At 46.0% G+C, this 11,608-nt stretch overlaps 1 protein-coding gene across 1 annotated transcript in view; it reads right to left on the reverse strand.

The window, feature by feature from the left end:
* The window catches only part of LOC102120061 (glutamate dehydrogenase 1, mitochondrial-like), a 516,922-nt gene that overhangs the window by 143,552 nt on the left and 361,762 nt on the right, over positions 1-11,608 (reverse strand). The gene's annotated exons all lie outside the window — the stretch shown is intronic.

Here is an 11,608-nt window from a genome sequence, read left to right on the forward strand (position 1 = left end):
TTGATTCCAGTGAGCTGTTTGTAAATCAAGGAGTCCCAGCCTTCAGTGCAAAACAAAGGTACACTCTGAAAGAACAAAGAGAGCTATTATCTTTTATAGAAAAAGTTCGTCCTCAGATCCCAATCTGGTTCACTCTGCAAATGAGGGATACAAGTTGTTTATTTCTGATTGACTGATGCAAGTCACAATCTTATTTCTTAAGTCCATATGATGAAATGGTACCCCTTGATTCAGGTGGCATAAACAGGAACAGACAGCTGTGAAAGTCCCAAAGTGACACAAGTACATGGTTTTTGCAGGAAGCAGGGTACATGTGTGAGACCTGCAGTTAGCAAATGGCTGCTTGGCTCCATTTTGAGTTTAGGCCCAGTTAGCCACTCATGATCCATCTTGAAGGATTAGCCCTTTCAGGGTTCACAGTATATATGGGTACTGTGTTCATTGTACATATTTGTATTTGGGCACATATATATGTAAATACATGGTTTTAGCAGTGATGTGAGCATTTGGGGCGGGTAGAGTTTTGTCTACAAATTTGCGTAGTTATTGGGCAGTCCATCTACTGTACCATGTAGTTAGGGTACAGTTACAGGTAGCAGTTGTGTTGCTGGTGGGCTGGTTCAAGGTTCTTGACTTTGCTGCACAAAAAAGTCTTACTTTGAGAGCGAGTCCAACATAAAAGTAAGCAAGAGAGGTTACTGCAAAGCGAACGTAAACTCTGACAGCCGATCAGAGTGTGCTGCTCAAAGGTGAGACAGCATTGACTGATGCTGGGGAAACCTCCTTTATGGGAGCCTTACATAACTATTCATGAAGGGGTGGGAAGGGATGTCACTGTTAAGCACGCTCTGGGTGGTTCTCTGGACGCGCACGCGTTATTGCTGCACACGCTAGTGCCTATATCACGTGAATCATTAACATCTTAAATCTCTACCCAAGGGTGTGTTTTTCACTGTTATAATGAGCATCGGTCAAGCCAGGGACACTAATCATGGGTTTTCACACTTGTGCGAATTTGGGGATTTTCCTTCTTCTTTTCCACCTCCTTACTGCAGGACCTCCTTGTGCACTGTCAGATGGTTTGTTCTCTTCATCTGTTTAGTTAAGTTTGTTCTTCTTTAATGGAGGCTATGACCACCCTATCCTATCTTAGTTGTGTGTGTCTGTTCAGGATACATGAGGAGGTTGTGTTCCGGAAGTATGTAGTTTGGTGGTTTTGTTTGTATATTTGGGGTGAGAGTTGAGGGTCCTACTCAGGGTGCAGGTAGACTGTGTACACGTATTCCTATGAAAGGTCGTGGCTGTGCTGGAGCTGGCTTTTGCTAGGTTGGGGTAGCCACTGGGCATGGCACATCTCTTTTCAGCTCTGTGTTCAGTGGCATTAGGTTGGTAGTTTAAAATTAGTCATGCTGAGATATTTACACCACATAAGCAGCACAAATCTAGGCTTTCCGATTTCCCCCTGGAGAGCATTTTATTAAGCAGTTAGCAACACACCACTGGGGTGTGTGTGTGTGTTCAGGATCTGTAAGCAGATGTTTGTATGAAGCAAGAATCTTGAGGCTTTAATGGGTGTGTATACTGGGGATTCTATGTGTAGAATGACAAGGGTGGGTCATTCTGCATCACTGTGTTACTCCTAAATACTTGATTCGTTCTTTAGGGCCAAAGAATCCTTATATGTGGTGGTTTCTGGCTCTTCCTCCTGCAGATGGATGCAGGGGTACCTGCAGCTTAGGCAGGTGGTTGCTCCTTCAGTATCTGTATGTTCCTAGCATCTGGATCCTCAGATGGGTGGGCCTGGTAGAAAGAACACTGTGCAGAGCAGAACTTTCCCAGATATTGTCCATGTGATGGGCACAGTCAGAAAGATGTGGGGTTTCCAGGGCAGGAGGTCAGATGTGCCATGTGTTCTCTCAGTCCTGATGTCCCTGCTGATTCCTCTGGGGCATGGCGAGTGACGAGGACACCCTCTAACATAGGTTACACAAGATGAAAGCCTGCAGAACCTGTGCCTGCACTGCCATCTGGCCCCTGGGTGGGGATACTGTTGGGTGTCAGGCTGAGAGCTGGGCCACCAGTTCTCAACCAACCTGTCCCCATGGAAACCTGAGGCTTCGGGGCTAAGGCAGGACCTCCAGCAGGTACCCAATGTTGAGAATACGTGTTGGTTTCTGTGTTAGGAGTTTTGTCTCAGTGGAGTCATGGTAAAAAGAGGGAATTCAAGGCATTTGACATTTTCTTCTTTCTCTGGTGAAGTGAGGAATGAATGTTGACCATTTCTTTCTGAAGTTCCCTACAGAAAATGTATACTCAGCCTGAGGAGCCCAAGGTGACTCCTTATCTGCTCTTGGAGAAGGTGTCATCTAGAGTCTTGACAAGGAGTCTTCAGGCACAAGGACCTGAATCTGATTTCTCGTGGAAGGCATTGGGCAGAGCTTGACAGTCCTACCTAGAACTGGGCTATAATTCTAGGGATAAAGTGGAGGAGCAACAAGTGGTGGGGAGCACACCTTTAGAACCTGGGCCTGGAGTGGGCAGGCCAAGGAAGCCTGAGTTTACATGGGCTTAGGTCCTGGGGCAGAAGCCAGTCACAGAGCCTGGGCAGCCAGATTCGCTCCAGCCTGGGTTGTGGGTGGGGGTGAGCCTCCTCTTGTGCTCCTGTCTGGGGCACTCCTGAGCTGCAGGCAGAGGTCTTAGTTGCAACTCGGCAGGGATGTACAGCCGGGCCTGGTGCTAAGGAGTGAAGAGGATAGAGTCAAGGAGAGGAGGCTCTGATCTGTGTCTCTTCAGCAATCTGGAGCATGATGTTAGATCCTGTTAGCGCAGCCTCCCACTGACATCTCCTGGATCTTCTGTCACCGGGAGGCTCAGGACCCCAAGAGAGAATGGATTCGGTTCCTCCTGATGTGTTCATCTGGTTCTGGGTCCCCACTCTCTGAGCACACTGGGTGCTGGCCCTGCAGATGTGGGAGAAGCCTGGCAGGGCTGGGGTCAGTGAAGTGACACGGGCAGAGCTGGGCAGGTTCTGTCCTGAGGAGTACTGGGAGCTGGGGTCTGGAGACACAGGGAAGCCCCCCTGAGAAAATGTGGCTCTAATGTTTCTGAGAACCCTGTGGATGGGTTCTCCTTTCTTTCCAAAGGCTCAGGATGCCCCTGGAGTGGCAATCACGTCTCAGCTTCTTCTTTCTTTTCTTTTCCTTTTTTTTTTCTGAGACAGAGTCTCCCTCGTTGCCCGGGCTGCAGTGCAGTGGCATGATCTCGGCTCACTGCGACCTCCTGGGTTCTAAGCAATTCTCCTGCCTCAGCCTCCAGAGTAGCTGGGATTACAGGCATGCACCACCATGCCCAGCTAATTTTGTATTTTTGGTAAAGACAGGGTTTTGCCATGTTGGCCAGGCTGGTCTCAAACTCCTGACCTCAGGTGATCCACCCGCCTCGGTCTCCCAAAGTGCTGGGATTACAGGCGTGAGCCACTACGCCTGGCCAGCTTCATGTTTCTGAATGGGTGACCCAACCTTCCGTATTTTCTTTATTGCACATGGGGCCACAAGCCCAGCAGAGGGGACCACAAGCCCAGCAGAGGGAGCCACGTGATGGAGGTGTCCACCTGTTGACCCCACAGCCACCAGCTCCTCCCTCAGACTCACCCAAGGATTTGTGGGCCTTGCTCCTTACCGGGAGTTGCCTTCTGGACTTTTCTTCCTCATGGTGAATCCTCCTGCCAATAAAATGTGCCAACATCACTTCCTTTAATGTTTTAATAGCCTCTTTCCTGTGGTACAAATGGATTCCTGGTGGCTCTCGCTGCCCCCTCATGTCCTACCCTAACATAATGAGGTTATGTTGTACTAGTTGTGTTGTGTTTCGTTGGCAGAATGGAACTCTGTCTGCTTTTATAATATATGTCTTAAATAAAAATGCACTGCAATGTATACCGGGTAGATCTTGGATTTCTTTGTTTTGAAATAGGAAGTCATGGATCCTGAGTTTCAGGGCAGAAGTACATGTGTCTCTTGGTCTTGAATCAGCACAGAAAATCTCCCTTGCAGGTTGCATGAATGAAAATTGCTAGATTCGCTGAGGTCAGCTGAGCCATTTGTTCTGGGCTCAATATTTTTGAAGAGTGTATGTCATGAAACATATCCTGCACCCACCCCCTTCTCTGTATGAGCAGAAGATTTCCTCAACTGTGTGCTGAGTGGCCCCTCTGTGCAGCTCCTTAGAAGCCCCTGACTGTTCTGTTTCCCAGGAGCTTATAGGAAAAAGGATCTGTTCCCATCTCAGTCCTCACTGGGCCCTGGTGCTCTATAGTGACACAGTAGTGAGTCTGAGGACACTCAGAAGTAAACAGTGAGGCCACTGAGGAACTGCCCCTTCAAAGGAGGCTGTTCTGATGCCCACTGCAGGAGTCTGGGATCAAAGGAAGGAGACTCAGCAGGCAAGACCAGGGAAGGCAGAATGGGCCAGCCAGGCGAACACTAGGAACAGAGCAGAGAGAGCTGGGGGTCGGGAATGGAGTGGGAGGCAGGCTCTGATTGCACAGAGAGGTGGAGGGGGCATGTCATGGCATGTGAAGTTCCCCTACCCACAACACAAGAGTCCCCAGCCTCTCCTTCCTTTCCCAGACTCGTTTCCTGGGGCTGTAAGTAGGGAACACTGGGGGAATGTCAGCTTGGGGCTCAGTGGTCTAGGTCCTTCTTGCAGATCAAACCTTTATTGAAGCATCCTTTGAGTAATAAGTATATCCATGGTGTCTGCAGGTTAGAATTGGGATATTTAAGGAGCCCAGGGCCTTCTCTTGGGAGTCACCCCAGGTTCCTAAAGAGAGGTGGAGGCAGATGTAGCTGGAGGTGTCCCAGGAGGGACAAGCCTAGGCCCAGCATGGGAAGCAGGCAGTGGGAGATGTGGTGTTCTCCCAGCAAGGAGACAGCTGCTGTGTTGACAGTGGACACTGGAAAGGGCTGTGGTTGGGTGATCCTCCCCCATGAGGACCCCTTACTGTTGGGGACCCTCATTGCCAGAAGATGTAACTGAAATGTCACTTCCCGTATGAAATGCCTTCTCTGCACTCAGCACTCCCACAGTGGCAGGGAAGTTTCTCAAGGGGCAACCATGGTCAGGTCAAGGGTACGGGCTCTGGAACCAGACTGCTGGCTCAAATCCCAGAAGCCCCAGTGTATACCTGACCTTTGTGACCTTGGGCAAGTATTTTAACCTCTCTGAGCCTCAACTTACTTATCTGTAAAATGGAGATAATAGTGCTAACTCCACAGGGTTATAAAGCTTGGCATTCATACATGTAAAGTGCTTGGAGCAGTGAATGCTATACTGTAGGTGCATATGGCATAACTGTTAGCTAATGTGATTACTAGTCCATACGGAACATAACTTTCCATTTCCCTAGTATAGGCCCCCTCTCATCCACACTCAGAGCCTCCTCTTCGGATGGCCCCAGGGGAATACGGGCTCCTTACTCTTCCCCCTAAATCCCCAACTTGAAGCTCTGTCTCACAGCAAAATTAATGCTGGAAACGTCTGCTCCTATAGGACTGAAACCTCAGACACAGGGAGCTGGCCTATTCACCTTAGAATCCTCTGGGGCACCCACTACAGTGTCTGCAGCAAGGAGTCAATAAAGAACCGGGGAACAGACTGGAGCAGAAGGACCACCCAGCAGAGCCAAGCCAAATCACTGACCTTCAGAGACCTGACGTGAATGCTTATGGTTTCAGTCCACTGGATTCTGCAGTAATCTGCCGATCTGCAATATTACCACAGTAAATAATGGATAGACCTGAAAATGAACGTGTACCTCATGCCAAAATTGCAGATACCCCGTGAGCAGGAAACCTCAGCAATTTTATATGAGGGAACGTACTCTCTCCTTTGCATTTTTCCTCAAATCTGTATTTTTAGTCCCTCACTTGTCTCTACAGAGACAAGTCTCTACAGCGACAAGTGAGTTGCTTAATCTAATTGCTGACTGTACATCTCCAGGAAACTGTATGTGTTTATATTCATAGTATATGTATTTATTATCTGTTTACTTCCATGGGATGTAGTCTCCCTAAGAGAGTAGTCATGATTGTATTTGTTGATGCTTAATAGGTTGTATTTGTTGATGCTTAACAAGTAATCATTGAATGGGCTGGGCGCGGTGGCTCACACCTGTAATCCCAGCACTTTGGGAGGCTGAGGCAGGCAGATCATGAGATCGGGAGATCGAGACCATCCTGGCCAACATGGTGACCTGTCTCTACTAAAAATACAAGAAAATTAGCTGGGTGTGGTGGAGTGTGCCTGTAATCCCAGCTACTCTGGAGGCTGATGCTGGAGAATCACTTGAACCTGAGAGGTGGAGGTTGCAGTGAGCCAAGACTGCGCCATTGCACTCTAGCCTGGTGACAGAGCGAGACTCTATCTCGCTCTTATTTAATATAAAATAAAATAATCATTGAATGAAGGAATCAAAGAATGTGGTCCCAGGTTGGGCACCCTTAGTTCAGTCCCTGAGAGTTTATGAGTATAATGTTTTGCCTTTTAACATAAGTGAAAGAAGGGAGCATAGTTGCATTGAAGGAGAAGTTAAACTATGACTCGGGACCCCAAGCAGTCTCACCTGACCCCATATGCTGCTGTGGGACTAAAATGTCTCAATAGAACTGTCCTTAGTCAGCCACTTTACACCTGCTTCGATTAGCCACTGGATATGAAGCTTCCCCAGAAAGAGGAGAGAACGCAGCATGGGTGTTCTCCATAGCTGAAGCAACCCTGGGAGGGCCTGAGTCTATCTTCCAACAGCATTCCCAACAATTGGTGAAACAAGTCATTCATCAAGGAGGGATCTAGGTGGCTGATGTCCGCATCCACCACAGTCTGCCTCTGTTCAGCTTGAATCCATTTCTTCATTTGTAGTCTGAGGGTGGAAAACAAATGCGTGTGTCTGTGTGTTCAGGACTGTAGGAGGTGGAGGTCTGTATGTTTAGGGTAGTGTGTCTGTGCATACAAAGTTGGACTTTGTATGTATGAATTTAGGGAGTGTGAGTGGCTGTGTATATATTATGGGGTAAAGCCACCACATATGTTTGTGGTAGAGTTGGAGTTTTGTGTATAATGTGAGGATTCATTTGGATTATATGTGTTCTAAACTGTGGGTAGTTTATGTGGATATTCAGAGTATGGATAGGGAGCATGTACATGTATTTGAAGGAGGGTAAGGTTATGTGAAGTATGTGTTGAATTCTGGTGGGATGAGGGATGTGTGAATTCATAGCTTGTGCAGGTTTTATGCAGCTGGCCTGAGAAGGCTGGAGTGTCTACTATATGCATTTGGAGATTGGGAGTTGGTGTGTCTGTGCATTTATTTGGATCATGGAAGGTTGTAGATGTGTATTTCTAACTGTAGATATTGAGGACGCATATTTGGGGAGTTTTGAGAGGATGTGTGTGTGTGCATGTGCGTGCGCACGTGTGTGTATGTGTGCATGTGCAGTGTGGTGTTTCTCTATGTTTTGGTGGGTCATCCATCAGAATATCCCAGATTATCTGATGTAACAAACAAATAATTCTGCATCTCACTGACTTGCAACAACATAGGTTTCTCATGTATGTTACGTGTCCTCCATTGGTTGGCTTTGATCAGTTACTGGTCCTCTGCCTTGGATCCAGATGGATGGAGCAGCCTCATTTGGGACAGAACTAGAAGGATTTCTTCTGCTCAGAGTCATACATGGCATTTCTGCTCACATTTCATTTGCCATAACAAGTCATGTGGCTTTACTTGAGTTAAATCGACTAGGGATATATAATCTCTCAGAGACACCACAGAGAAGGACCATGAATTGTCTTCATAGTGATACATCTGCCCTATTGTGTTCAGAACATGTTTCATTGCTGTGTTTATATTTCACTAAGGAGTATGGGGAGTTGATGAGGGAGGGTGTTTAGGTGTGTGAAGGCTGCTGTGTGACAAGGGAGGCATTGGCTGGTGTGGGATGTTTTTATACTAACACATTTTGGGGATTTGTATCTGTTTTGGGTATTTGTATTCTGTGTCATGTGTATCTGTTATATATCTAAGATATATATTTATGTAGGTAGGTTAAGTATTCAGTGGTGTTGGAAATGTGTTTTTAGGGGAATATAGGTGAGTTTTTAGTATATTACAGAAGCATAGTGGGTTTTGGGTTTATTCTCAGGGTACTGGATAGTTATATGTTCTTATTTGAATGGTGTGTGTGTATGTGTGTGTGTGTGTGTGTATTTGTGTGCTGGGGGTGGTTCTGTGTATTTTGATGGTACTGTGAGATATTGTGAATGTGTGTACATACATTTGAAAAGGAAGGTAATGTTCTATGTTTTAATGCTTTGTGTGTTGGATTTGTGTGTATTCAGAGTAGAGGAGTTTTATCTATGCTCACGGTGTCTAGATGAGAATTTAGGTGTACATTTTTGGTGTGAAGAATTTGGAGGCAGAGAGATGGCTGGGTGTATTTGGGTGTTATAACTACATGTATATAACCTGAGGATATGGACAGAATATTTAGAGTTTTCAAGATGGAGGCTTGTGTATGTTTGTATTTGGGAGTACACGCCATGTGCGTATTTGGATCTGTGAGTATATTGTGAGTGTGTTATGCAGGCATCTGCATGTTTGAGTTTGTGTAATCTGAAGAGTGTGAATTTACTCAGGAAATGTGGTGGCTGTGTGTCCATTGTAGAGCTGTGAGTGTGTGGTCTGTGCTTCTACCAGGGGAATATAGGATAATTTCCTCTTTTTTTTCTATTTTTGTAACATTTTATGTAACTCATAAACAGTTTGTATCAAAATTCACACAAAGTTGCTAGAGAGCATACGATTTCCAAAAATGTCCTGGGTTTTTAATTACATTAAGGTTTTCTAAGGATGCACTCAAATCAATGGTAAAATGCAGACAATATGTGATATTTCATTATTTTTAGCAAAACTATTCTCACTACTTTGTCTCCTCACAGTATTAACTCTGATACCCACTTTGTACAGGATTTGCTAGTACTAGGATGTCACAAAACCACTAAGCTTGGATCTACAGAGGCAAATATTTCCAAACAGCAGTAATAGCCCCTTGGCCCCCACCCCCACTTCATATATCCATACAGTCTGTCTGCACAGTCAGGCAGGGCGCAAGCTCATGACCTCCACTTGGGAGTCTCAAGATCCCCTTTTGATTGGGCAAGAAGCAAACATTTGGGGGGAATGTTGGAAACTGAGGCCATCTTACAGGAACCCACGTGGTCAGGTCAGCAACTACCAATTAAACGGCCAGTCCGCTCACCACTAAGTAGATCCCACTGGTTGATGATTGCTACTGATGTGGTCCTCCCTCTCCAACAACAAACATAAAAGAAAAGGAAGGTTTGGAGCCAACAATGAAGGGGGAGGGGCGCACTGGTACAAATGACACCAGACACGACTTTATTCCCTGTCAAACATTTGTCGTCATGTAGACACAGCCAAGGTGAACTGAAGCAGGGTGTGAACACTCTGTACATTCATGACTATCTTCATTCTTTAAAACCTTACTAACAGGGAAACCAATGAACTTACCACCTACTGTGACTTACTAGTTCACTCAACATCAAAACGTGTCTGTGCTAATTTTTTAGTCTGGGATACAAGACAAAAAAAAAAAAAAATCCAAAAGACAAACAAGTAAAAACCAAAGAATTTAGATGGGGGAAGGAAAGGGATTGTGAGCAGATTTCATGGAATACATTAAATTTTGAAAAATCAGTATTTTGTAGTTCTATTGCTTTGTGCAAAAAGTTTAAAATAAAAAAAATGCCCACTGGAGCTACCCATATGGATGGAGAAGTGAGGACATTATATAGACAGGGCACAGGACCTGCAAGCGTTTCCTGACGACAGTCCAGAGGGACAGGAATAGTTCCCAGGATGTGTCAATTTCTCTTCACAGAAAGGGGCTGTAAGATTTGGGGGGGAAAAGCCCTACACGTGAAGGATGTTAAGAAAATCATTGAAATATGGTTTCCAAAAACTGAGCATGCTCTAAGTTACAGACAGACATACTTAATTCTGAGAACTTGTTGAACTTCTCTGACATGGGTAGATGGGAATTTCAAAAAAGTTACTAATAAATGATTGTGCTTCTAAAGTTGCAGGGTCAACATTTCATCCTCTAGAAAGCAGGGCAATTCATGGCTTGGAGTCTTCTTGTTTACATCCTAGAAACCAGAACAAATTTCATGGGACCCCTCACCGCCAACAACCAGCAGGGAAGGTGGAGAGAGGGCCACAGCTGTCTTTGGTAGGGCGCCTGTGTGTGCCTGCTGTGTGCATGTGCTGGAGAGACTAAGCATAGAGAAGGGCCCAAGCGATGAGGGAAAGTGAGTCTCCTGGCTGCTCCAGTCCCTTCTTTCCAGGCACAAAGAAGTTGAACTTGTTTTTCATGTAGGCCCCGTTCATCTCACTTCAGCTTTTAGTAACAGTGTGTATGTGCATGAGTAGCTGTGTGTGACAGAGTAAGTCCCTGTGCCTTTCTAGATTTCAGTAATTCAGGTTTGCGGTTTCAAGAGAAATAATCTGTAAATGACACAAGAACAAATTTATAAGTTAGATTAGCAACTTTACGTTGCTTAAAATCTGATGTTATATTTTTAAAAATGCCCCTGGGTACAGGCAAAATTATATGGCCACTGGAACTGAAGTCCTTACCAGCTGTATGAGGAATATTCAGATTGTTTCTGTTATCTCTGCATTTTAAAGTAGCAAAATACTAAGCCATTAGGTTATTGAACCTGTAATATTCCCACAGGGGTTTTATGTCTACCCCTTGTGATTCAGTTAATTTTCCTGGACTCTGGTTAGACTGCTTCCTTTCCCTCTTAGGCATTTGGACCCCAAAGGTAGGTAGGTAAAAGTGTCATTTTTAAAGATTTTACCTGTTGGGGAATTTCCTGGTTGCTGCTCCTGGAAAGCGTGCAGCTGGCCTGCAGGAGTCTGACATTTCCAGTCAGTGGGGAGAGAAGACTTGTGTCTCCCAAAGCCCAGGGGTGGCCAGGTGTAGGACAGCAGAACTTTCTAGGGGGTCCAAGGGGAAAGTTCTGAGTGGACTCTGGGAAGGGACATGGGTGCCCTATCCGAGATGACCTGTGTCCTTCCAATGCCTGGTATCCCCAAGAGGGGCCCAGACATGGGCCCACGCTGGGGAACGAGGATGTGGTGCTGCCTGGAGGAGCTAACACTGGGGTTTGCGGAAGTCACTACACAGCTCCCAGAACCCAGAATCTCCAACAAGCAGCCATGTGTGGAGAGGGAATGGGGACAGTGGTAGGACACAGCTCAAATGAAGACACTGCAGACATGTTTCCATGGCTTTCTACATTCATATCATTATTATCGAGTGTTCTCCTCTACAGAGTGAGCACCACATTTTACCCACATGCCTGACGGACCGGCCAAGCTGGATGGAAGCCTTCCGAGGGACCGGAGCAGAAGGGAAATCTTACACATGGCCGCAAAGGACTTCACACTATTCCATCCCCTCTACTGCCATCCAAGAGGCCTCTTGACTCTTCCAGAATCAGATGTAAAAGACAAGATTGG

Source organism: Macaca fascicularis, chromosome 9 (assembly GCF_037993035.2).
Source record: "Macaca fascicularis isolate 582-1 chromosome 9, T2T-MFA8v1.1".
Lineage (NCBI taxonomy): Eukaryota > Metazoa > Chordata > Mammalia > Primates > Cercopithecidae > Macaca > Macaca fascicularis.